The sequence below is a fragment of a genome, unplaced genomic scaffold (assembly GCF_019419815.1).
Source record: "Pyrus x bretschneideri cultivar Hongxiangsu unplaced genomic scaffold, Pyrus_bretschneideri_v1 Contig55, whole genome shotgun sequence".
NCBI lineage: Eukaryota > Viridiplantae > Streptophyta > Magnoliopsida > Rosales > Rosaceae > Pyrus > Pyrus x bretschneideri.
In genome coordinates, this window is record NW_025999793.1 from 1761359 (window position 1) to 1788617 (window position 27259).

Sequence of the window (27259 nt, forward strand, 5' to 3'; positions counted from 1 at the left end):
TATACTGCTTTTGGGCAACCCTCTCAACAACTAAGAGATCCATTCGAGGAACAAAGGGACTAGTTGAAGTATGGATCCTCCCACTATTGGGAGGATTCGTACTTCAATTGAGATGATAACAAATCATTTCACCTTTTTAGTTGGAACATTAGGCAGTTCTCAAAAAAAGATAGCAAAAAATATTATTCCTAGAGTTGAGACTAAAAGGAATGTATAAACCAATGCTTCCATAGATTCGATCGTGGTTTACAATTATAGGTTCCATACCTGTTTATTTGGGATCGTCTCCCGGATAAATAAAGAACAAGAGTCAAAGTAAAGGCAGTGATTCAAATCAAGATTTATTTGGTACCCCATCTAAAAATCACTAAAAGAAAATAAAAATGAAAAGTAACAAGTAACAACGCATATTGTATCAGACTACTTGTCTTCTTGTAATTGGATCTCCAAGTTTTTGGAATGCTCCAAATTCCAGTTGAGCATCTAAATCTGGATCAATACTCGCAAAAATATCTCGAAACAAGGTTCTAGCTCCATGCCAAATGGATTTATTTTTTGTCCCATAATCCCCCACTACTATATATATCGTGAAACATGTATAATATAAGTTATTCTTCCTTTAAGCATCCTCAGCTCTAATTTATAGATTTCCTTTTATCTATTTCTTCCACTTCATCGAAAGATATATCTTTCAATACAATAGTTATGTGACAAGTGGATCTTACCTTTATCTAGTGTACTACCACCAGATATTATGGAGGAATCCACAGAAGATGTTTGTTTACAATCTAAAACTGTTGGACCAAATGATGAGGAGGAGAATGAGACTATTCAATACATAAGAAAAGATGGTAAGAAGGGAAAAAAGAGAGTAGCTAACTAGGGCGAATTGAGAAGAAATAAGTTTGATAATAAAGGAAAAAAGTTTGGACGAGATGACATGTCATATATGACAACTACAAATACATAAAAACAAATATAGATGTGTACTTGATGTCATAAATGCTAAGTATATTATATATTTACCCGCTTAACTTTCTGTTTGCAGGAATCAATAACAAATTTTAATGTCTTTTCAGAAGACAAATGAGGCAAACAATATTAAAATTGAGCAAGACTTTCTTTTTGTAGATTTTTTGCAAATGGAAAATTGGAGGTGCGGAGAATGCACATGATATTTTGGCGTTGTGCAACACGAGGAAAAAATTGGAAGGATTTTTTTGTTTTGTTTTTGTGGCAAATTTTGTGCACTCTAGAAATTTGAAGTGGAGGTTGCACCATTTTCTTTTTGAATTGTACTATCTTAAGTTAAAATAACTTGTAGTTGTCTTCATATATTATTAGAAAAATGGAGACAATACTCTTATTGATTATTAATTCATCTTCTTTATGTTATACCACAAAATGACGTACACACATAGCATAAGAATAAAACCTAACAATCTGTTTGGATGAAAATAATTTATATTACTAAAGAATTTTAAAATGATGGAAATTGAAATGACAGAATTTTATTTTCTAGAATTTGTGAATTTGCTTGGTTGATTAACCTAAAAGAACAATAGAATTGAATACAGAATTTGTTATTTTTAAACTTTTATTTATAGAAATATGAAAATAACACATATTTACATGAAACTAAATTTAGGAACTGGAGGTCCCAAATTGTAAGTTTTTTTTTTCCATGCCAAAATTCTAAATTTATATGTTTATTTTCCTCCTCTAAACAAAAGGCTGGCTTGGGATTGCTTAATTTTTTTTTAAAAAAAAGTTGGAACCATAAATTGTGTTTGGTTAGAAAAAAGAGTTTTTTATTTTATTTTTTCCTTCAATTGTGGATCAAAAACAAAAGAAAGCAAAAGCAGGTTGGACTCTAAAAGAGCACTTTTTTTCATAGAAGCGCGTAAAAATTGGCAATTAATGAAACATTTGCGCTGACAATACTATCCTTTTCTCCTATGCTTCGTTCAATTTCCAGGTTTCCCTATTTCTCTCGCGCTCTCTCCTCTCCCTCTCATCTGGTTCGAGCACAGACCCATCTATCCTCTTCATTTCCTCTAGTTCAAGCACTCTTCACCAACAACAGGTGAGTTTTCTTTCGTTTCAATTTCTAATTTGCTTATTTTGACAATTTATTGTTGGAATATTGAAATATTGAACTGATTCAACTATAAGTCATTTTCTTCATTTTTCTGCAACTGATTTTTGTTCCAAAATGATTAAATTTGCTGATTAATTTGGTTAAATTCTATTTTTAATTAATTTTTGGGACTTGAGGTGGATTAATTTATTTGGTTAATTTGGTTAGAATCGTTTTTTCCCGTATAATTAGTTGATTAGTTGTAATTTAGTTCGGTGATTAGTTTTTGGATGATACTGGAAGATTTGATTGCTGTTAAATTAAATTTACATAGACATGGATACTCTCTTTCATGTGGTATCAGCCAAAACTTGTCTGCAACATAAATTTACACCGGCATGTGGATAATGAGCTTTTCAAAAGTAGTTTTTTTATTTGGACCAAAAGATAAAAAAATAGTATGAGTCGCATGAAATAGAAGATTACAGAATCATAGTAAGCATATGATTTTGAGCAGGCAATGAACATCTCAGAGCCTTATCTCTGGCTCATAATTACAATTATGGTATGTAAGTCTTGATGATGTTGTGGTTTTTTTTGCTTTATTGTGTGACTTGTTGTGGTCTCCATCCCAGAGCTATATACATCATAGAGCTTCTGATGTTGTTGTGGTCTCCATTGAACTTTGTGTCTTGTTTTGCTCTATCATTAAAATTCAAAGTTTTCAAGCCCTTTTCATTAGTTTTCCTTTAATATTATATATATAAGGATGGCAAAAAACGTGGGAACTTCAGCAAGAGCTCCACATGGTACATGCAATGATCATAATATATCCGTATTCAGTGAGTTATGCATCAAGGATGTTGAGGCCGGACGTCGTCTTGGCCCTCACTTTAACAAAGAAAGATCGGCAAATTTGATAGAAAACTTTAGGAAAGAAACAGGAAATTCTTATAGTAAAGCACAATTGAAAAATAAGTGAGATAGACTAAAAAAGGATTGGTAGTTGTGCAAAAAACTAATTGGGAAAGAAACTGGCCTAGAGTGGAATCCAAGCAAGGGAATAGTGGATGCCTCTGATGAATGGTGGAATAATAAGATTCAGGTATGTGCACTTTGTATCAGTTATGATGTTATTCTAGTTATAGTAATCATAAACTACATAATAACAACATTCTTTTTCATTTGTAGATAAATCCTGAATATGGAAGATTGCAGAAAGGCATCACTCCTGAGTTTGAGGAAAAGTTGGATAGGATGCTCTCAAATAGCGTTGCTACTGGTGCAAATGCTTGGGCACCTTCATTTGGTGCACTACTACCAAATAGTAGGGAGGAATTAATAGGAAATGTTAATATACAAAATGAATCTATTGGATCAGATGATGAGGAGAGTGCACCACCCAATCTATGAGAAAATGTGCTAAGAAAGGAAAAAAAAAAGAGCTGACCAAGGTGAATTGAGAACAAATAAGTTTGACAGGAAAGGGAAAAAGGTTGGCGGTGCTGCAAAATTGTATGGTCAAATTGACCGCCTTATTGGTGCAGTAGAGGGTAAGAGCACTATGAGGCAATTGATGATAGGCACTAGTATTCCTGAAGTTGTGCAGGTTGTTGAACTGTTACCTGGTTGTGAGCGTACTAGCCCGTTGTGGTTGTTTGCAGCTCGTTTGTTTTTTAATCAAGAGAAGAGAGAGATGTTCTCTATCATTAAAGATCCTAGTGTGCAACTTACTAGGCTGAATTATGAGTTCATCAACCAATGAAGGAGTTGTAGTTTTACAAAACATTCTGGATTTGTACACTCTTAGTCAGATTTTAGGATTACGTCTTAGAATTGGTTTGTCACCTTTCTTGAATGTTATTTTGAATTATGAGTTAATTTTTAGATACTTTGTTTTCAATATTGGTACAACTGTTAAAAATTGTAAACAAAATTGACTTTGAAAGCCCTAGTTCAAAGACCAGGTCATGGTCTGTAGTTTAAAAGAAAGCACGTTTCATGTACCCAAAAGTTGCGTACGTACGTAAAAGAATGGATAATCCTTGCGTTCCACCTATGATGAATGCACATACTCTTCAAATTTTATATTGTGATCCTTCAGTTCCTTAATCTTTATTTGAAGATCATCTAAACAAAAATAATTATTTGAATTTGAAATCGTTTAGTCATTTGAATATATGAACCCAATCAATAGTGTTGATACTAAGTAAAAGATTTATAATGAACTATTCATTTTATTGACATATTTGCATAACTACACAGTCTTCAATTTGAACAGTTTTTTGCATATATGATATTCAAATTAAGTTTAAAAAATCAATAACTTATAGTATATATATATATATATATATGAAAATACATTATTTATAAAAACAAATTATTCCTTGAGTTGAAAAGTAAGATAATGTAGACAACTGTACGATCAATCTCATTTTAATTTAAAATGATCAATCCTTGAGTTACCCTTGAGTTTTCCGGCAAAAGAAAATGTTAATTGCATTAGGAAACAAAGAGCCATTTATCTGCATGTTTATATGATGTATGTCCCAATGTTGAAGGCATAACTTTTGAAGTTGAATATGGAAGATTACCAATAGAGACTTGTTCAAACAGTAGAAAATTACTTGAGCCAACAAAAAAATAGAAATTTATGACCACTATTCTTTACGTAAGTAGTAAGCGATAAAGATGAAGAATTTAATCTTGATCTTTTTCTTCTTGTTAGAGTTTTAGTATTGAATTGGTAAACCCAGTGGTTTTTTGAAGTTGTCTTTCCACTCTAATTAAGAAGGCATGGAAATAGCTAGGTTCTCAAGTTGGCTATTCCTAAAGATTGTGAAAGGATTCCGTTGGGGTGGTTTTTTCGAAGGTTGGGACACCCTTCAAAGTATAGTAGTTACACATTCTTCTTGCTGGTACAAGAATGAGAATGGTAAAGGGTTAAAATTTGTAAACAAAATTGGCTTTGAAAGTCCTAGTTTAAAGTCCAAGTCATGATCTGTAATTTAAAAGAAAGCATGTTTCATGTACCCAATAGTTGTCTACGTACGTAAAAGAATGGATAATCCTTGCGTTCCACCTATGAGGAATGCACATATTCTACAAATTTTATATTGTGATCGTTTAGTTTCCCAATTTTTATTTGAACATCATCTAAACAAAAAGAATTATTTGAATAAAAGATTTATAACCAACTATTCATTTTATTGATACATTTGGATGACTAAACAGTCTTCAATTTGAATAGTTTTTTGTATATATGATATTCATATTAAGATTAAGAAATTAATAACTTATACTACAAAAAAAAATTATTCCTTGAGTTGAAAAGTAAGATAAAGTACACAACAGTTCGACCGATCTCATCTTAATTTGAAATGATCAATCCTTGAATACTCTTGGGTTTTCCAACGAAAGAAAATGTTTTCTGGATTCGGAAACAAAGAGTCATTTATCTGCATGTTTATATTATGCATGTCCAACTGTTGATGGGCAATATGGGCGATTAGCTATAGAGACTTATTCAAACACTCGAAAATTATTTCACCCAACAAAAAAGTAGAAATTTATGACCAGAATTCTTTACGTAAGTACATAATCGATAAGGATGAAGAATTAATTAATCTTGATCTTTTTCTTCTTGTTAGAGTTTTAATATTGAATCCGTAAACCCAGTGGTTTTGTGAATTTGTATTTCGACGCTAATTAAGATGGCATCAAGATAGCTAAGTTCTCAAATTGGCTATTTCGCTCCTAAAGATTGTGAAAGGATACCATTGGGGTGGCTTCTTCTTGGTAGTACAAGAAATTGATTAGTTGTTTCAAGAGACTGGTTTTTATTAGTTTACATCTATTTATTTTGATTTGACATTTTTCATTTATATATATTTTTACAATTCAAAAACACAAGTTTGACCCCTCTCTAATTTTTCTAATTTTTTTTTCTTTATTTGAATTTTTGGGACTTATATTGAATTTTAGTGTCTCACAACCTGAAGGAATTGGGAGGGGGGTCATTTCATTTTGGATATAGAATGAATAGGTTCAGGATATGAGAGAATTAAGGATACCCACCAGAAAGACTAATCCAAACCATAATGATGTGCCGGAAAATAGAACATTTTTGTTACCCGACCAACCCTCAGGATAAGCAAATGCAACGTCTACACTAATCAGTAAGATTAAAGAAGTAGCAATTAATGCAAAACCAGCCAATAGGGAAGCAATATTCATGTGCGTAATCCTCCAATCTACCAACAAAAGAATTATACCATTTGATCCCCTTATCAACCAAAAACTTGTACACCTTATATACTTCTTTTGGGCAACCCTCTCAACAACTAAGAGATCCATTCGAGGAACACGGGGACTAGTTGAAGTACGGATCCTCCCAATATTGGGAGGATCCGTACTTCAATTGAGATAATGACAAATCATTTCACCTTTTTAGTTGGAACTTTAGGCGGGTCTCGAAAAAAGATAGCGAAAAAAATTATTCCTAGAGTTGAGACTAAAAGGAATGTATAAACCAATGCTTCCATAGATTCGATCGTGGTTTACAATTATAGCTTCCATACCTGTTTATTTGGGATCGTCTCCCGGATAAATAAAGAACAAGAGTCAAAGAAAAGGCAGTGATTCAAATCAAGATTTATCTGGTACCCCATCTAAAAATCACAAAAAGAAAATAAAAATGAAAAGTAACAAGTAACAACACGTATTGTATCAGACTACTTGTCTTCTTGTAGTTGGATCTCCAAGTTTTTGGAATGCTCCAAATTCCAGTTGAGCATCTAAATCTGGATCAATACCAACAAAAACATCTCGAAACAAGGCTCTAGCTCCATGCCAAATGGATTTATTTTTTGTCCCATAATCCCCCACTACTATATATATCGTGAAACATGTCATCTGTTTGTATTTTTTTTTTTTTAAGTCATTCGTTTTTTTTTTTTTAAGCATAACATAATATAGCATATTTGTATTTTTTTTATAATATAAGATATTATTCCTTAAAGCATCCTTAGCTCTAATTTATAGATTACCTTTCTTGATTTTGGGATTATGTCTTAGAATTTGTTTGACACCTTCCTTGAATGTTATTTTGAATTATGAGTTAATTTTTAGATACTTTGTTTTCAATATTGGTACAACTGTTAATTGGCAAGGTGCTTGAATTTTGTTAAGGATTATTTGTTAACTTGCAGGTGCGCTTGAATATGGACATTCTAGATAATGATGAGGAAGAGTTTGACATATTAGCATGCGCTTGTACTCGAGCTATTGAAGCATATTATCTAAAATATGTGCATAAAACTCCATGTATGAATTTTTTCAAACAGGTAACATTTGGTTAATGAAAGTATTGCAAGCTAACTATAGTTTGAAAGGTTCAGGGAGAAAGTGATATTAGGAATGTTCTTGCATATGTTAGGACATAGTATAGAAGAAAAAAAAAAAAAAAAAGAATAGCTAAGAGCAATTTCAACACTCTTCTTAGATATTTTGGTGTTATGTTGGATATTGTATGTTAGATGGCAATAGATATTATCAAACCTATGGATTCGGAATTTAATACCACCCCATGGGGCATAAAGGTAAAAGACATCATCTCTCATATTTTTATAGGAGTGGCCAACCAACGGGGCATAAAGAGGTATTCAACTATAGACATTTTTCTCTTAGAAGCATAATTGAGCGTACGTTTAGAGTATGAAAAAAAGGGGGGCAATTTTGAGGGATATGCTTGATTGTCTGTTCAATACGCAAGTGAATATTGTCATTGCTACAATGGCTCTTCATAACTACAAAAGGAGGCATTCTGAACGTGATAGGCATTTTGATGACCCCGAAGACTATAGTGAAGAGAGCGATATTGATGATGATGAAGAGGATGATCGAAATCACGACCAAGGAGGGATGGAAGCATTAAGAAATAGCATAATGATGAACGCATATTTTACTATTTATTATCTCGCAAAAGCTACATTTTCTTGTGATATTTTGGACTTAGAGGAAAGGAATTACATAGTGTTGTGCTTTTATAGTTATATTAATGAGGTGGAGGAAAATATGATGTTATAATTCCTTATTTTTAAATAAACCTAATGGTCTGTTATGATTTAAGTGTCTACCTATTTGGCTGTATAATATACTTGTGGCCTACATTCATTTTTTTTTTTTATTTATGTGCAGTGCATGTCACTTGTTGGAATTGGAGAAGCCTTCAGCACGTCATGTCTATGCAATACTGAACCGACAAGGAAAAGAAAAAAACAAAAGAAAGCTGCATATTTCCTCTCCCATTTTTCAGGGTTAGCCTCCATACGAAACCAGAATAAGAGAGACCTTAGTGAAGTTAAATTGGACAGAAATATGGTGAATCACCTACACAAAGCAATTTCAAATTCATGGGTCTTTGCCAAAAGCATAAATTTGGGATATTAGGTTGCACAATCCGTTCAATTGCAGACGAAGTCTGATCAGCCATGGTGGATATCTATTTAGAGATGAAACTTCGATTGGAATTGTTATGTCTTTACCATTAGAGCCAGTGTAATCTCTTAGAGGTCAACTAAACAGACCTTAGTTGTCACTTCATCCAACAATGCTGAAATTCTCACCGTACGCGATCTATGAAGACAACGCAGCATGCATTTTACAACTCAAGAATATTTCTGGATGGTAGTGGTTGTGGGTGATATTTGAAGCTCCTGCGATCATTTCCCCGTCGTTGACTTCCCGACGATGATCTATGAACACAACGCAGCATGCATCGAATGCTCAAGAAGGGTTACATCAATGGAGACAACACCAAACACATTGCATCGAAGTCTTTCTTCTCACATCAACAACAAGAGCATCAGAAGATTGAAGTCACGCAAATTCATTCACAAGACCACCTGGCTGACCTCTTCACCAAATCACTACCGAAGGCGACATTTCAGAAGCTTGTTCAAGGATTGGTATGCGTAAACTTTCTGAGTTGTAACATTGTTAGTTCCCTTTGGAATTATGTCAAACTCAGGTGAGTATCTTGAAGTATACTTGCTTGATCTTAATGTACTATTTTTCCCTACGATTAGAAGCATTTTTACCACTCGGGTTTTGCTACCTAACGAGGTCTTGACGAGGCTCTCATCTTGGGTTGGTTATATCCTTGATGACGTCCTGTAGACATTTCATTTGACTTTGCATTGCTCCCAAATTTTTCTTTAACTATTTTGTCCTTACTCGGATTTTTACCGTAGCCTTAGGCTTTTTTGTGAGACTTATTTCCTTATGCAAGTTCCTACCTTATTAAGACTACCGTGTTCCCAGAATCAGTGACGACGAGTCGACTTCCTCAACAACACATGATGCCGAATCTACTTGAGTATTTACACACTCGAGGTGGAGTGTTATAAACTTCTTATTTATGTGTGATTGTGTAAATCTTAGATTATATTTTATTCTAGTTATTCTTCCCTATTAGGACTTGTATTCCTTGGAGGAGAATGATTTCTTTCCAACCTTATTATTATATATAAAGGCACTGTGTAGGGGGAATAACACATTTAGGAGGTCAATCAATTTGTATAGCTTCCAGAAGGCTTCAAGCAACATATAGGCTTCAACTCTTCGGTCTCTTAATTTGCACCATGTAGTATGAAGCATTATTAACATCTCCTTCAACTGTACAAGAAGGTCAAACATTGTAGCTTCATTAAATTAGTTGGGTTGCCTTGGATATGGTTTGAAGGAAACTCATTTATAGGCTTTCTAAAAACCTCAGGCATTTTCTACTCCAACATTTACAAGAACTTCGAAGTCGCGAACTTCAATAAGCTATATAGCCACCATGACAACATGCAAGTATTATATCTTAACTTTACTTGCCAACAATGGTAAATGGAAACTTCGGTGGGAAATGCACACTAGTGTCCAAGAAAAAGAAAAAAATCATATTCTGCCGATTCTCTAACTCATCAACAACATGAGAATGATCCAACAAAAAATTGCTTCGCACACTCTTGATCAAAACTGTGCGCGAAATCAATATATGGAGTGGTTGAAGCTTGAAAAAACTTCTACCTTTCAACCTAAGTGTCCACAAAAAATAAAAGCTTCAACCACTGAAGCTATGTGCTTAAGGGAAAAAGCTTCAACCACACAAACTATGTGTCCAAAGGAGAAAAGCTTCAACCACTTGATGCGAGAGTAATACGCACTCAAATTAAACCCTATTTTTGACAATTGTAGTAAGTATGTAAGTAGGGATCGTTCTGGACCGGGGATTAGGAGGGATTGTTAATCACTTGGATTTGACTCAAAAACGTAAAAATATGTTTTAAAACACTTTAAATAGACTCACAAGACTCTTACTAACTTATATGACTCAAAACAAACTTTAAAGACTCAAAACAACCAAAAACTCAATTTAGACTCTAGGACTTAATTTGGACGAAAATACACTTGGTTTTGACTCTAAAGATTCAAAAGGACTCTTTTGGACAGATTTGGAACAAATAAGAAGGGGGGTTTTGATTTTGGACGAATTTAAAAGAAAACAAGTGACTTAAAACTTTAAAACAGATTTTGGACGAAAATAAGAAAAACTAATGGATGATGGGATAGCCAAGGGATACTTCTCCACACATGTTATATATGCAACGTCAATCACTTTCCAATTATCACTTCAATAAGTTATGAACCTCGACACTCCAAGTTAATTAGGTCCGCTTAAATTAACCTTCAGATTTCCCTAGAATCATTGAATTGGATGAATATGCATCGCAAACAAATTATTCCTAACAAGTTCTCTATATGAACAGCATGATAAAGATACAAGTTAGAATCATTACGTTCTTTGGAAATCATAAGCATCGACAAGACATTTGTAACTATGAAAAGCATGATACTCTTGCCAGGAATCTACTTAACATGATCGTGACTAGCGACCTTCACTACTTGTGAATATAAATTCATAACGATTAGGTGAAACAAACTTATATCCTAGCACCAAATTCAAGCATGCAAATTAAGCGTGCACTCTCAATCAACATACAAGAATAAGTTCTAAATCAAACGGTTAAGCAAATTGTATTCACGACTTATGCAACGATAACTGGAAGTAATCAACTTATTTCACATATATAATCATGGTTTCGAATACACCCTTAGCCATGGGGGGTTTAGTTCCTCATACGTACAAAACAAAGATAAGTAAATTTAACCATTGAAATCGAGGAAAAGAAACACCTAAACATTCCAACAACTCAAACTTGAATTGTATGAACGTTTAGGCACTTTTCTCCTCCTCTTTGTTGTCGCACAAGATCTATTGATAGGTTTTGGGTTGGTGTTTGTATGGAGGAATGGTTGGATAGTGTTTTGGAGGGTTGGGGAGTGGTGGAAATGGAAGGGGGATGCTGGAAAATGGAAGGAAGTGCACGGCAATGGATGAATGGATGTGTTTTTGTGTTGGTTTGAGGTGTGTTTTTGTGTATGAATGCATGGGTTTTTATAGGGGGAATGGGAGAATATGTGGATGATTGTTTAAGAGTGAATGTGGCTGTTATGATGGAGAGTGCATGTGGATGAAATAATGATGGAAAAACAGCTAGGAAAAGAGGGAATCCATGTGGAAGTGTGGCTGCAAAGATGAAGAAAAGCTGGAAATGTTAGGGGGGAAAGCTGGAAATGAATGGTTAGGTACGGCTTAGGGTTGTTTGGGGTTGGAAATGCATGTGTTTGCATGTGCATTAAAACTAGAGTGAATGATGATGAATGCATGTGGATTAAAGAGGGAGAATGTGGTGCAATGATGAAGTGAAATGCTGAAAATCTAAGGGGAAGGCACGGCAAAGAAGTTTCAGGATGCATGTGTGTGTGAATGGTGGTTTTGCATGGCTTTGATGGATTGTTTGATTGGGCTAGAGTGTGTGTCTAAAATACATATATATACAGACCTGGTAAGCTGCGGAACCTATGCCAAATATAAACCCTGGTTCAAAACTGCTGCGATTGAGAAATTCGTAATGAACAGGTGGATCTGTATGAGTTGCTTTGCTATTTGTCAATGCAAAGCCAATGAGTAGCAGCACACCAAAGAGCAAAGATCGTGAATATTTCATTGCCATAACTTGGGTGTTTTGATATCGATCGAGATAATTAAGTTATCTCCTCCTGGAATATTGCATGGGGTTTATATAGGGAAAGGGAGGAAGGGATATGGTGTCTACGTACTAGCTCATGAGAACAGTAAAGGGTTAAAAATTGTAAACAAAATTGACTTTGAAAGCCCTAGTTTAAAGACCAAGTCATGGTCTGTAGTTTAAAAGAAAGCACGTTTCATGTACCCAAAAGTTGCGTACGTACGTAAAAGAATGGATAATCCTTGCGTTCCACCTATGAGGAATGCACATACTCTTCAAATTTTATATTGTGATCCTGCAGTTCCTTAATCTTTATTTGAAGATCATCTAAACAAAAATAATTATTTGAATTTGAGATCGTTTAGTCATTTAAATATATGAACCCAATTGATAGTGTTGATACTAAGTAAAAGATTTATAATGAACTATTCATTTTATTGACATATTTGGATAACTACACAGTCTTCAATTTGAACAGTTTTTTGCATATATGATATTCAAATTAAGATTAAAAAATCAATAACTTATACTATCTATATGAAAATACATTATTTATAAAAACAAATTATTCCTTGAGTTGAAAAGTAAGATAATGTAGACAACTGTACGATCAATCTCATTTTAATTTGCAATGATCAATCCTTGAGTTACCCTTGAGTTTTCCGGCAAAAGAAAATGTTAACTGCATTAGGAAACAAAGAGCCATTTATCTGCATGTTTATATGATGTATGTCCAAATGTTAAAGGCATAACTTTTGAAGTTGAATATGGAAGATTAGCAATAGAGACTTGTTCAAACAGTAGAAAATTACTTGAGCCAACAAAAAAACAGAAATTTATGACCACAATTCTTTACGTAAGTAGTAAGCGATAAAGATGAAGAATTTAATCTTGATCTTTTTCTTCTTGTCAGAGTTTTAGTATTGAATTGGTAAACCCAGTGGTTTTTTGAAATTGTCTTTCCACTCTAATTAAGAAGGCATCGAAACAGCTAGGTTCTCAAGTTGGCTATTTTGCCCCTAAAGATTGTGAAAGGATTCCATTGGGGTGGTTTTTTCAAAGGTTTGGACACCCTTCAAAGTATAGTAGTTACACATTCTCCTTGCTGGTACAAGAATGAGAATAGTCAAGGGTTAAAATTTGTAAACAAAATTGGCTTTGAAAGTCCTAGTTTAAAGTCCAAGTCATGGTCTGTAATTTAAAAGAAAGCACATTTCATGTACCCAATAGTTGTCTACGTGAGTAAAAGAATGGCAAAAGATAAGTGTGGGGGAGTTTGATAGGAGCAAAAGATAAGTGTTTTACTTGTTTAGTGTCGTTTTGTTTTTATTCTGTTTTGCTCGAGGACTAGCAAAAGATAAGTGTGGGGGAGTTTGATAGGAGCATATTCATGTGACTTAAATGGCTTGTTCGCATGCATTTACGTTATGTTTCTTTAGTTATTTCAGTCCTTTATGCTTCTTTTGTGTGTTTTCAGGTTCTAAGGGCAAGGTATGCAAAAGAATGCCTTTTGGAGCCTTTTGGAGCAAATTAGAGATTGGAATGGATATCATATGCTTGGAGCCAAGAGGATGGACGAAATTAAAGACTTGAAGTAGGAAAGTTAAATCCTAAAAGACCTCATGTTTAAGCATCATTGAAGACTCCTACGCATTTTAGAACACAAAAACAACATTCCTTGCAACCTTAGGACATTGTCGTGTGTTTCCTTGTGTCTCCCTTCCTTGCCATGCAAGGAAGGGCTTTGTTCCCTATTTCATTCACTTATCATATCATTCACTTAACATATCATTCAATTATCATATCATTCACTTATCATATCATTCACTTATCATATCATACACTTATCACTTATCACAACAACAACCTTGCACATGCACTTCCCCCTTTAACAATCCCACACCTTGACATTATTCTTTCATCAACCCACTACATATCCAACTATGCCGTGCCTCCCATCATAATTACTCCACCAATTCAGCCACAAGACATTATCATTGCATAACATTCCATTCATCCACCTTTCTTCCAAAACCACTCCACCTTGCCGTGCATTACTACCATCAGATTTCCAGCATTTCCATGTGCTTCCCCCTTTGTTCTAGCCACCCCACATGTCCCTTTAATCATTCAAACATGCAGCCACATATTCCACCCTTTGCCGTGCAAAACATCTCCACATTCCACTTGCAATTCCACTTTCCAACCTTTCCAAATGCAATTTCATCAACACATGCATTCATTATTTATTCACTCTTCATCACATGCATATTTCAGCCGTGTATCCCATCCTACATTCCACAAACAAGTCACATGCATTACATCCCACATCCCTTTAATCATTCAAATATGTAGCCACATAATCATTCACCCTATCCATCCTACATTCCACAAACAATGTCACATGCAAAACAACAATCATTCCAACACAAAACAGCCTACACATTGCCGTGCATTCCTTTCAAATTTCTGCATCTTTCTTCCTTGCAATTCCACATGCATTCACTTCATCATTACCTCACCACTCATTCTTTAAATCCACATGCACATTCAATCATTCACTCAAGCACCCTTGTGCCATGTTTCCCCCTTTGTTCCCACCCATCACATGCATCATCATCAAACAAACAAGCCTAAACCGTGGCATTCACTCCCATTTCCAGCATAAACACATGCCTTTCCAGCTTTCCCTTTCATTTCCACCACTCATTCTTCTTCATTGCACCCACCTACATGCATTATTTATTAAATTCTTCATCATGCATCCAGAAAATCATCAAAAACTTCCCAAACACATGCACACACATGCAATTCCAGCACCAACAACAAGCCATGCCGTGGGATCTTTATGCTTTCCAGCTTTTCACATGTTTTCTTAGCTGTTTTTCCACCACATTTCAGCCACATAAATGCTTAAACAAACAGCCATTCTCACCCATTCACTCCTATAAATACCCTTGCATTCATTCCATTCAACATGATCTCATTTTCATACACAACAAACCATAAACACATCCCTTTCTCCCTTGTGCCGTGAGTCCCCCTTAGAATCCAAAAACCATTCTTCCATTTCCACCACTCCTAATCCACTTCCATAATTCCACACTTCCATCCCCCCAACCAACTATCCCTAGACCTTATGCTACAACGAAGAGGAAGAGAAGAGGGCCTAAACGTTCATACAATTCAAGTTTGAGTTGTTGGAATGTTTAGGCGTTTCTTTGATTTCAATGTTTAATTTCAATTCTCTTTGTTTTGTACGTATGAGGAACTAAACCCCCCTTAGCTAGGGGGTGATTAGAAATATATGTTTATGCTTGCAATATGATTTGATTACTTTTAATTACATTTCATAAGTTGTGAATTCAATTTGTTTAACTATTTGATTGATATCCTATTTATGTATGTTTATTAAGAATGAACGCTTAATTTTCATGCATGAATTTGACGCTAGAATATAAGTGAGTTTCACGTAATAGTTATGAACTTATATTCACAAGTAGTGGAGGTTGCTTATAAACAATCGCGTTAAACAAATTCTTGGCATAAGTTTCATGCAATCATAGTAACGAATGCCTCGTCAACACTTATAGTTTTCATGATGCTTAATGATTCTTGCTTGTATCTCTATTATGCAATTCATGTAGGGAACTTGTGGGGAATACTTTGGGTTGTCGTATGCAATCATCCAATTCATTAACTTAAGGAAAACTTGACGGTTAATTTAAGCGGACCTAATTAACCCAGGGCGTTGAGAATTCATGGTTTATTGAAAAGCAATTGGAAATCGTTTTATTATGCAAGTGTAACATGTGTGGAGATGAACCCCTTGGCTAGCATCCATTCATTCCATTTCATCAATTTCATATTTACATTATGTCTAGTTTATTAACTTGTTTCGTTATTTCAATTTTCGTCAAACCTCAATCCCCCTTTTGCTTTAATGTTCAATTTAGTTAGAAATCAATTTAGTTTGTGTTTTTAAAGCATTTTGAGTTTTTGGTTTGTCTTAGTGTTTTAACGTTTAGTTTCACATTCTTTGAGTCTAGTTTAGTGTTTTATATTGTTTTTACGTTTTTGAGTCAGTTTCCAAGAGATTAACAATCCCTCCTAATCCCCGGTCCAGAACGATCCCTACTTACGTACTTACTACAATTGACAAAAAGAGGGTTTAATTTGTGTGCGTATAAAACTCGCATCAAATTTTGGCGCCGTTGCCGGGGATTAGCAACTTTGCTAATCTCTTGTTTTGTTTTAGTTTTGTTTGTGTGTATATATTTTTAGTTTTATTTTGTTGATTTTAGAAGCAAGACATGGCACTTGATAGTGCTTCTCTTTTGTCACAGCTTATGGAAGAGTATCAAATGCAAAGAGTTGGTACATTTGATCATAATCAATCAAGGAACGACGTGTTTTCCAATACTTACAATTCGGATTGGAGTGATCATTCAAACTCTATGTGGTGGGAACCTCAACATATTCAACAAGAAGGATATTGGCAGCCTTATGAGGAGTTCTATTCAACGTCTATGCATCCACCACAACCTCATATTCAATATGCCCAACCAAACTCAAGTTCATCAATAGATTATAATCAAAAGCTTAATGAATTACTTTGTTTGGTGCAGGGCTCACAAAACCAAGTCGAGGAGGCTCAACAAAGGGAATATTGGCAACCATATGATGAGTTTTATACGACACCTATGCAGCCACCACAACCTGCCCAAAGCAATGTAAGTAATTCAAGTGATAATGATACGATTTTTCAATTACTTACTACTTTGACGCAGGAAGTCCAAACTCAAAACAAAGAGAGGCAAATCCAAGACAAGAGGGTGGACAACTTGGAGAAGAAAATTGGGCAGATAGCGGAGTTCGTAGGACAATTTCAAGACCAAGGCAAACTCCCTATTTCAACCATTGCAAATCCGAAGGAAGGATTTGAAACTGCCAATGCTATCACGTTAAGAAGTGGCAAGGAGGTTGGAACGGACCCTAAACCATCCAAATCAAATTACAAGGAAGATGAAAGGTTGCAATTTGAGGAAGAGGAACACACCCAACCCACGGCAAGAGTGGAAACACCTTTGCCGGAGGCACCTATTGCTCCCACGCCATCTAATTCAAGTAAGGTTGTTCCAAATTTAATTAGTTCTAACCCCAGTCCACTGAATGTCCCTATTCCTTGCAGGATCATGCAATCCAAGGAAGAAAAGGGTGAGAAAGGCATCTTCGAATCCTTTCCAAAGAATCAAGAGCAAGATGTGACTGGGGAATGTCTAGAATTCATCCAAGAGGATATACTTGAGGCAAACAACCCCAAAGAAGTTGAACTTTATGACACAAGACAAGGACCAATCCTCACATGCAATATGGCCAAGTCCAATATCCCTGAAACTTTCAAAGGAGTGGTGTTTGTCATTGAGTTCTTGGCAAAGCACACAGGTAAGCCGCCTCCCCGAATTTCAATTTTCTTTTATACTAATATGTTGTTAATGATCCAGGCACCCACTTTAGAATTTGAACCATTACCGGATCATCTCAAGTATCACCCCCTATTCAGAGATAAATTCCATGTCATGGGTCCTAAATGAGCCTAAGAAGGTCTCGTCCGGCTGCAAGACGTAAAAGAAAGCGCTACTTGGGAGGCAACCCAATACATTGAATAAAACAAAGCTTGATCATTGATTTTTTGAGAAATTACAATTGTATCTAACAAAGAAAGAGAAAGATGAAGCCTTCACAAGGGTTGTGTACGTGAGGCCCCACTACGTGGCAACACTCTCGGAGCAGGAGGCATCAGAGCAGGAGGCACCGGAGCAGAAGGCATCGGAGCAGAAGGCATCGGAGCAAGAGGCATAGGAGCGGGAGGCACCGAAGATAGATCATTCAAGGCCCCAATCCTTGGTGGAATGCTGGATGACCTAGGAAAAAGGTGCCTCTGGAAGAAAGCTGCAAGCCTTTGACGGTCATCAAGCTCATCAAGCTTCCTCTTCATGCCTGTCGAATAATTGTTGGCAAGCACGTGCAAACTTCGGTTCTCGTACTTAAGCTGTTTGATCTCCTGCTTAAGACTATCCACCTCCGCCATCAAGGATTCAACCTGACGGGAGCGAGCAAGAAGGCGTTGGCCCATGTTGGACACAGAGCCAGCGCACTGAACGCTAAGAGCCAAGGACTCTTGAACGGCCAAATCATCGGACCGTCCTGAAAGCAACTGACTATCTTTGGGAGTGAGGAGGTTCCGAGCTACTATCGTAGCCGTTGTTGCATCCGTCATCACAGAGTCCTCATCTGTAAGAGGGCCATGAGAAGATAAGAAAGACGGGCACCATACCTTATCCTGATGCGGCGCAACTGGATCATTGCTTAGACTCAAATCTAAGCAAATGTTCGATGGGTTAGATGAGCTAGCCATTTTTCAAGAAGTTAAGAGAAGGGTTGGATGGAGTGAAATCTCGACGGGCCGGAGACGATTTCTGGGCAATTTTCAAGTGTGCATGCTAGAGGTAATCGATCACCTCTATTAAAGGAGAGGCGTTCACTGATTCAGAAATGAAGAGACACCACTCTTCAAAACCGGAATTTCCGGCGTAAAGATCGCCAGCTCGTCAGACGCAATCCCGGCTTTTCAGAAAGCGTGTGTAACTTTGTCAAAAGCTCCCAACTTTTCAGAAGACGTGTGGAAGGCGAGAAATCAGCTGCACACTTTTGCCGACAAGCGTGGTAGACAAAGCCGAAAGCTCCCGGCTTTTCAGAAAGTGTGTGCCACTTTGTCGAAAGCTCCCAGCTTTTCAGAAAACGCGTGCCATTTTGTCAAAAGCTCTCTGACAAAGCTAAAGACGCGTGGAGGTAATTTCCGCATCCGCATTGCCACTTGCCATTACAATTCCTATATACATCAACATTTATGGCAAGGCATACACCCAGAAGCGCATGACTTTCCTTTTCGGCCGAGAATGTAAATGCAACCAACCCTCTCAAACATGCTCAGTTTTCTCCTTCTCTTGAGAACACATTTTCAACCATGGATGTATCCCCCAAAGAAGATACCAAATGCCTGCAGTACAGATGAGGCAAGAGGAAACGGTGGATCGAAGCATGTGGAGACAAGCGCAACAAATATATGTGCTGATTCATTCGCTGCCTCTTCGAAAGCAAAGGTATCTCATATCATCAAGGGCGAAAGCAAAGGTATCTCATATCATGCTCTTTCCCTGTCTTTTCCTTTGTCCTTGATATTACTTGCATGGCAAAGTGAAAGAAGCAATCAGCCGGTACTTGGAGTCTACCTGGACTCTATTCCCTGGTTGCTTACCTAGCGTATGCTGAGCTATCCTCTAACCCTCTTCAATACGAATTGGAGAGATTGAACAAAGAAACAGATAAAAGGAGTAAGCTCAGACCTTCGGGGGAGACCAAAAGAATCCTGCTGCCCAGTTCAAGAGTAGCACAAAGGAAAATCAACGATCGGAGGAAACCAAAAGAATCTCCAGCTCAGTTCAAGAGTAGCCTGTGGAAAAACTCAAGATGAAGCCTCACTGCAATCACCAAGGAGAAGATGGAATTTACACTCCATAACCAGATTTGCATCCTTAAACTCTTCTCTTTGTTAGATACATTCTGCTATGTTTAGTATGTTTAATTGCTGTTTATATGTTTGCTTGTGTTTAGTGTGGTTTTAAGCTTAAAACATTGAGGACAATGTTTGATTTAAGTGTGGGGGAGTTACTAAAGTGTTTTGATGCAAATTCGTAGGGTTTTATCCACCATAACTTCAAATGTTGTTTCTTGCTGTTTTTAATTGTGTTTAGTGTGTTTTGACTTAAAAATTCGAAAATCACATAAAAATTTGAAGAACATGTTTTGAAAAGCCTAAAAAGAGTGTTTTGAGTCGTTTTTGTGTCGTAGGTCACCTTCCAACACAATGATAAGGATTTGGTTTCTAATTGCATGACTGTTAAAAGGAGTTATAAACATAGAGAAAAGTTTGATTTACTCTTGGTATATACTTGGTTATGGTTATAATGTATGACTTCACATGCAATCATAAAAGAAAAAAATTCGTTTTTGTAACATGCCTGAAGGAAGGAACTCAAACAAACGCTACAACCCTGAGAGACTTGAGCCTATAACGTTCTTTGGAGAGTATAATCTGTGATTTCTTGTTTTATAAAGTCGTTGCATGATCTCATTACTCTTTGCTTGGTTACTACTTAGAAGGCGTTTCATCATATAGTTCCAAATGCTAGAACTCATGCCCATTTCATTCAAAGCATATTATTGATTTGCATAACATATATCAAGATGAAGTTGTGTAGTTGCCACCATAGCCAAATAGCCTCACTTCCCATATTTTGTATTTGTTGTAAGTTTTAACCCCGTTGAGCCTTGTTTAGCCTTTATTCTTTGTCTACCCACATTTTCCTCACCTAGCCTAGTTTAGGACAATCCACACCCTTGTTCTTAAAAGATAGTGAGCATGACTTAAATGAATTCCTTTTGAGTTACATTATGCAAGAAAATGAGTGTGGGGGAAGGAATGCTTGTTCTTAAGTATGTTTGAGATTCAAAAGAAAAGAAAAACAGAAAAGAAAAGAAAGAAAGAAAAAAAAAAAAAAAAAAAAAGAGCTTGAAAAAAATGAAAGAATGAGTGATTGAAGAAAGGGTTTAAAACACCAATTCTGGCCGTAGATTGTCTAAATTCTCCCTTTTTGTTCAAAAGTTGAGTTTTCATTCAAAAGTGAATTCTAAGTTGATTCAAGTCCTTTGCTCACTATTTCTTTAAGAACCTTTGTTTTCTATACCCCTTCTTTGTTATCCACACGCCCCGAACCCCATTACAACCCGTGACTTCAATCTTGAGTGTTATGTGTTTCAATTTGTGGAGTTTGAACTTGGTATGAGCATATGGTGTCACTGGTTCTCGCGTCTAAGTAGTAGCATTCCATTCATGAGATCATATCTAAACATGCTTATTAACTCCAGAAATTGCGTTCTTTGTGATACATATATGTGAGTGTTCGTTTTCATGTTTACATCAATCTTCTCACATATGACTAGATTAGGGTGTGTAGTTAGAAAATCTGAGTGAAAATCGAGTGCATATCTTGTAAGGAATTGTGCAAATTCTCTAAGGCATGTTACTACATTCAAAACATGGTTTTAAATGCTTAATTGTGAACTAGTATGTGGAGACTATGATTAAGAATGTACTTAAGGGTAAAGATGGCTAAATTATGTGGGAATAATGATTTTTAACTTGTCATGTGCATTGGAAATCTCTGAAACGATTGTTGGAAGGTGTAGGTTGTGTTTTACGTGTTTAGTGTCGTTTTGTTTTTATTCTGTTTTGCTCGAGGACTAGCAAAAGATAAGTGTGGGGGAGTTTGATAGGAGCATATTCATGCGACTTAAATGGCTTGTTCTCGTGCATTTACGTTATGTTTCTTTAGTTATTTCAGTCCTTTATGCTTCTTTTGTGTCTTTTCAGGTTCTAAGGGCAAGGTATGCAAAAGGATGCCTTTTGGAGCCTTTTGGAGCAAATTAGAGATTGGAATGGATATCATATGCTTGGAGCCAAGAGGATGGACGAAATTAAAGACTTGAAGTAGGAAAGTTAAATCCTAAAAGACCTCATGTTTAAGCATCATTGAAGACTCCTACGCATTTTAGAACACAAAAACAACATTCCTTGCAACCTTAGGACATTGTCGTGTGTTTCCTTGTGTCTCCCTTCCTTGCCATGCAAGGAAGGGCTTTGTTCCCTATTTCATTCACTTATCATATCATTCACTTAACATATCATTCAATTATCATATCATTCACTTATCATATCATTCACTTATCATATCATACACTTATCACTTATCACAACAACAACCTTGCACATGCACTTCCCCCTTTAACAATCCCACACCTTGACATTATTCTTTCATCAACCCACTACAAATCCAACTATGTCGTGCCTCCCATCATAATTACTCCACCAATTCAGCCACAAGACATTATCATTGCATAACATTCCATTCATCCACCTTTCTTCCAAAACCACTCCACCTTGCCGTGCATTACTACCATCAGATTTCCAGCATTTCCATGTGTTTCCCCCTTTGTTCTAGCCACCCCACATGTCCCTTTAATCATTCAAACATGCAGCCACATATTCCACCCTTTGCCGTGCAAAACATCTCCACATTCCACATGCAATTCCACTTTCCAACCTTTCCAAATGCAATTTCATCAACACATGCATTCATTATTTATTCACTCTTCATCACATGCATATTTCAGCCGTGTATCCCATCCTACATTCCACAAACAAGTCACATGCATTACATCCCACATCCCTTTAATCATTCAAACATGCAGCCACATAATCATTCACCCTATCCATCCTACATTCCACAAACAATGTCACATGCAAAACAACAATCATTCCAACACAAAACAGCCTACACATTACCGTGCATTCCTTTCAAATTTCTGCATCTTTCTTCCTTGCAATTCCACATGCATTCACTTCATCATTACACCACCACTCATTCTTTAAATCCACATGCACATTCAATCATTCACTCAAGCACCCTTGTGCCATGTTTCCCCCTTTGTTCCCACCCATCACATGCATCATCATCAAACAAACAAGCCTAAACCGTGGCATTCACTCCCATTTCCAGCATAAACACATGCCTTTCCAGCTTTCCCTTTCATTTCCACCACTCATTCTTCTTCATTGCACCCACCTACATGCATTATTTATTAAATTCTTCATCATGCATCCAGAAAATCATCAAAAACTTCCCAAACACATGCACACATATGCAATTCCAGCACCAACAACAAGCCATGCCGTGGGATCTTTATGCTTTCCAGCTTTTCACATGTTTTCTTAGCTGTTTTTCCACCACATTTCAGCCACATAAATGCTTAAACAAACAGCCATTCTCACCCATTCACTCCTATAAATACCCTTGCATTCATTCCATTCAACATGATCTCATTTTCATACACAACAAACCACAAACACATCCCTTTCTCCCTTGTGCCGTGAGTCCCCCTTAGAATCCAAAAACCATTCTTCCATTTCCACCACTCCTAATCCACTTCCATAATTCCACACTTCCATCCCCCCAACCAACTATCCCTAGACCTTATGCTACAACGAAGAGGAAGAGAAGAAGGCCTAAACGTTCATACAATTCAAGTTTGAGTTGTTGGAATGTTTAGGCGTTTCTTTGATTTCAATGTTTAATTTCAATTCTCTTTGTTTTGTACGTATGAGGAACTAAACCCCCCTTAGCTAGGGGGTGATTCGAAATATATGTTTATGCTTGCAATATGATTTGATTACTTTTAATTACGTTTCATAAGTTGTGAATTCAATTTGTTTAACTATTTGATTGATATCCTATTTATGTATGTTTATTAAGAATGAACGCTTAATTTTCATGCATGAATTTGACGCTAGAATATAAGTGAGTTTCACGTAATAGTTATGAACTTATATTCACAAGTAGTGGAGGTTGCTTATAAACAATCGCGTTAAACAAATTCTTGGCATAAGTTTCATGCAATCATAGTAACGAATGCCTCGTCAACACTTATAGTTTTCATGATGCTTAATGATTCTTGCTTGTATCTCTATTATGCAATTCATGTAGGGAACTTGTGGGGAATACTTTGGGTTGTCGTATGCAATCATCCAATTCATTAACTTAAGGAAAACTTGACGGTTAATTTAAGCGGACCTAATTAACCCGGGGCGTTGAGAATTCATGGTTTATTGAAAAGCAATTGGAAATCGTTTTATTATGCAAGTGTAACATGTGTGGAGATGAACCCCTTGGCTAGCATCCATTCATTCCATTTCATCAATTTCATATTTACATTATGTCTAGTTTATTAACTTGTTTCGTTATTTCAATTTTCGTCAAACCTCAATCCCCCTTTTGCTTTAATGTTCAATTTAGTTAGAAATCAATTTAGTTTGTGTTTTTAAAGCATTTTGAGTCTTTTGGTTTGTCTTAGTGTTTTAACGTTTAGTTTCACATTCTTTGAGTCTAGTTTAGTGTTTTATATTGTTTTTACGTTTTTGAGTCAGTTTCCAAGAGATTAACAATCCCTCCTAATCCCCGGTCCAGAACGATCCCTACTTACGTACTTACTACAATTGACAAAAAGAGGGTTTAATTTGTGTGCGTATAAAACTCGCATCAGGATACCATTGGGGTGGCTTCTTCTTGGTAGTACAAGAAATTGATTAGTGTTTCAAGAGACTGGTTTTTATTAGCTTACATCTATTTATTTTGATTTAATATTTTTCATTTATATATAATTTTACAATTCAAAAACACAAAAGTTTGACCCCTCTCTAATTTTTCTAATTTTTTTCTTTATTTGATTTTTTGGGACTTGTATTGAATTTTAGTGTGTCTCACAACCTGATGGAATTGGGAGGGAGGGTCATTTCATTTTTGGATATAGAACAAATAGGTTCAGGATATGAGAGAAATAAGGATACCCACCAGAAAGACTAATCCAAACCATAATGATGTGCCGGAAAATAGAACATTTTTGTTATCCGACCAACCCTCAGGAGAAGCAAATGCAACATGTACACTAATCATCAGTAAGATTAAAGAAGTAGCAATTAATGCAAAAACAGCCAATAGGGAAGCAATATTCATGTTCGTAATCCTCCAATCTACCAACAAAAGAATTATACCAATTGATCCCTTTATCAACCAAAAAATTGTACACCTTATATACTGCTTTTGGGCAACCCTCTCAACAGCTAAGAGATCCATTCGAGGAACAAAGGGACTAGTTAAAGTATGGATCCTCCCAATATTGGGAGGATTCGTACTTCAATTGAGATGATAACAAATCATTTCACCTTTTTAGTTGTAACATTAGGCAGTTCTCGAAAAAAGATAGCGAAAAATATTATTCCTAGAGTTGAGACTAAAAGGAATGTATAAACCAATGCTTCCATAGATTCGATCGTGGTTTACAATTATAGCTTCCATACCTGTTTATTTGGGATCGTCTCCCGGATAAATAAAGAACAAGAGTCAAAGAAAAGGCAGTGATTCAAATCAAGATTTATTTGGTACCCCATCTAAAAATCACAAAAAGAAAATAAAAATGAAAAGTAACAAGTAACAATGCATATTGTATCAGACTACTTGTCTTCTTGTAGTTGGATCTCCAAGTTTTTGGAATGCTCCAAATTCTAGTTGAGCATCTAAATCTGGATCAATACTAGCAAAAACATCTCGAAACAAGGTTCTAGCTCCATGCCAAATGGATTTATTTTTTGTCCCATAATCCCCCACTACTATATATATCGTGAAACATGTCATCTGTTTGTATTTTTTTTTTTTTAAGTCATTCGTTTGTTTTTTTTTTAAGCATAACATAATATAGCATATTTGTATTTTTTTTTTATAATATAACATATTCTTCCTTTAAGCATCCTCAGCTCTAATTTACAGATTTCCTTTTATCTATTTCTTCCACTTCATCGAAAGATATATCTTCCAATACAATAGTTATATGACAAGTGGATCTTACCTTTGTCTAGTGTACTACCACCAGATATTATGGAGGAATCGACGGAAGATGTTTGTTTACAATCTAAAACTGTTGGACCAAATGATGAGGAGAAGAATGAGACTATTCCATACATAAGAAAAGATGATAAGAAGGCAAAAAAGAGAGTAGCTGACTAGGGTGAATTGAGAAGAAATAAGTCTGATAATAAAGGAAAAAAGTTTGGTCGAGATGACATGTCATATATGACAACTACAGATACATAAAAACAAATATAGATGTGTACTTGTCATATATGTCATAAATGCTAATTATATTATATATTTACCCGCTTAACTTTCTGTTTGCAGGAATCAATAACAAATTTTAATGTCTTTTCACAAGACGAATGAGGCAAACAATATGAAAATTGAGCAAGACTTTCTTTTTGTAGATTTTTCGCAAATGGAAAATTGGAGGTGCGGAGAATGCACATGATATTTTGGCGTTGTGCACTCTAGAAATTTGAAGTGGAGGTTGCACCATTTTCTTTTTGAATTGTACTATCTTAAGTTAAAATAACTTGTAGTTGTGTTCATATGTTATTAGAAAAATGGAGACAATACTCTTATTGATTATTAATTCATCTTCTTTATGTTATACTACAAAATGATGTACACACATAGCATAAGAATAAAACCTAACAATCTATTTGGATGAAAATAATTTATATTACTAAAGAATTTTAAAATGATGGAAATTGAAATGACAAAATTTTATTATCTAGAAATTGTGAATTTGCTTGTTTGATTAACCTAAAAGAACAATAGAATTGAATACAGAATTTGTTATTTTTAAACTCTCATTTATAGAAATATGAAAATAACATCTATTTACATGAAACTAAATTTAGGAATTGAAGGTACCAAATTCTAAGTTTTTTTTTCCATGCCAAAATTCTAAATTTATATGTCCTCCTCTAAATATAAAGCTGGCTTGGGATTGCTTAATTTTTTTTTAAAAAAAGTTGGAACCATAAATTGTGTTTGGTTAGAAAAAAGAGTTTCTTTTTTTTTTCTTCAATTGTGGATCAAAAACAATAGAAAGCAAAAGCAGGTTAGACTCTAAAGGAGCTCTTTTTTTCATAGAAGCGCGGAAAAATTGTCAATTAATGAAACATTTATGCTGACAATACTATCCTTTTCTCCTATGCTTCGTTCAATTTCCACCTTTCCCTATTTCTCTCACGCTCTCTCCTCTCCCTTTCATCTGGTTTGGGCTCAGACCCATCTATCCTCTTCATCTCCTCTGGTTCAAGCACTCTTCACCAACAACAGTTGAGTTTTCTTTCGTTTCAATTTCTAATTTGCTTATTTTGACAATTTATTGTTGGAATATTGAAATATTGAACTGATTCAACTATAAGTCATTTTCTTCATTTTTCTGCAATTGATTTTTGTTCCAAAATGATTGAAATTTGCTGATTAATTTGGTTAAATTCTAT

The 27259-nt window shown here is 35.6% G+C and overlaps 2 long non-coding RNA genes across 4 annotated transcripts in view; both read left to right on the plus strand.

The window, feature by feature from the left end:
* Window positions 1-1859: 1859 nt before the first annotated feature.
* LOC125470979 overlaps window positions 1860-27259 on the plus strand; it is a 28279-nt gene continuing 2879 nt past the window's right edge. For 2 of the 3 annotated variants that reach the window (XR_007253316.1, XR_007253317.1), the window contains exon 1: window positions 1881-3185. This is a non-coding gene — a long non-coding RNA (uncharacterized LOC125470979). Of the gene's footprint in view, window positions 3186-3271; window positions 3984-27259 lie in introns of those variants that run through there. The other variant, XR_007253315.1, reaches the window with a different exon arrangement.
* On the plus strand, window positions 6148-6783 carry LOC125470980. The gene is made up of 2 exons (XR_007253318.1): window positions 6148-6461; window positions 6506-6783. It is a non-coding gene; the product is annotated as an uncharacterized LOC125470980 (long non-coding RNA).